Here is an 821-nt window from a genome sequence, read left to right on the forward strand (position 1 = left end):
TGACGTGTTTGTCGAGTTGTCGATGATCCTGTCTGAGCATCGGCACGAGACAAGTGTGATGACCTATGATACTCTTGATAATCCATTTGTTATGCCTCTTTGAATTGCATGCGCCCAAGCTCCATGTACAACCATTTTCATGTAACTTGCAGACGAAGTGTAGCCTTCTTTGGTCAGAGTAAATTGTTCTGCAATCAAAATGATTTCTGATGTTGTATTCTTTGATTGCTCGAATACATTGTGATTTGTCATCGAAGGTCATGCCAACCTCGAGTACACCGACTTGTGGTTGTACATTGTGTTGCTGATGAACAAAATGGGGTCGATCAATATAGTGTGGTAGGTGGTCAAAGTTCAAGTCTACTGGACACCTAGGTTGCTGATATTGCAACGGAGGTGATGGAGGTGTCGTTGGTCTGCTAACACCCTCGTCATCGGTTTGGTCATCACTTTGGTCATCGCTTTGCTGATTGATGTGATCAAAGAACTGTTGATCCTCATCCTCAGTAAAATCATCCATGTTTTCATGATGAAATCGTATAATGGGATCTTCGTTAGCAATGGGATGTTCATCTCGGTTTGATGTTTGCGTTTGTGGTAGCTGTGAAGGTGGCTTAAAGGGGGATGAATGATGGTTTTGTTGGTCAAAGGAGGTTTGTTGGCCATGAAAAAAGGAATCATTCTCGGATAATATTTGTGTGTATGAAGTATAACTGTCAAAGGGGTCTTATGATTCAAGGTTGTTGTATGAAGATACTGGATTATTGAGGTCTATGTTGTTGTACGGTAACTATTGTGGAGACGGTAGTGTAGTTGTGGAC

This window comes from Glycine max, chromosome 19 (assembly GCF_000004515.6).
Source record: "Glycine max cultivar Williams 82 chromosome 19, Glycine_max_v4.0, whole genome shotgun sequence".
In the NCBI taxonomy this organism is placed as follows: Eukaryota; Viridiplantae; Streptophyta; class Magnoliopsida; order Fabales; family Fabaceae; genus Glycine; species Glycine max.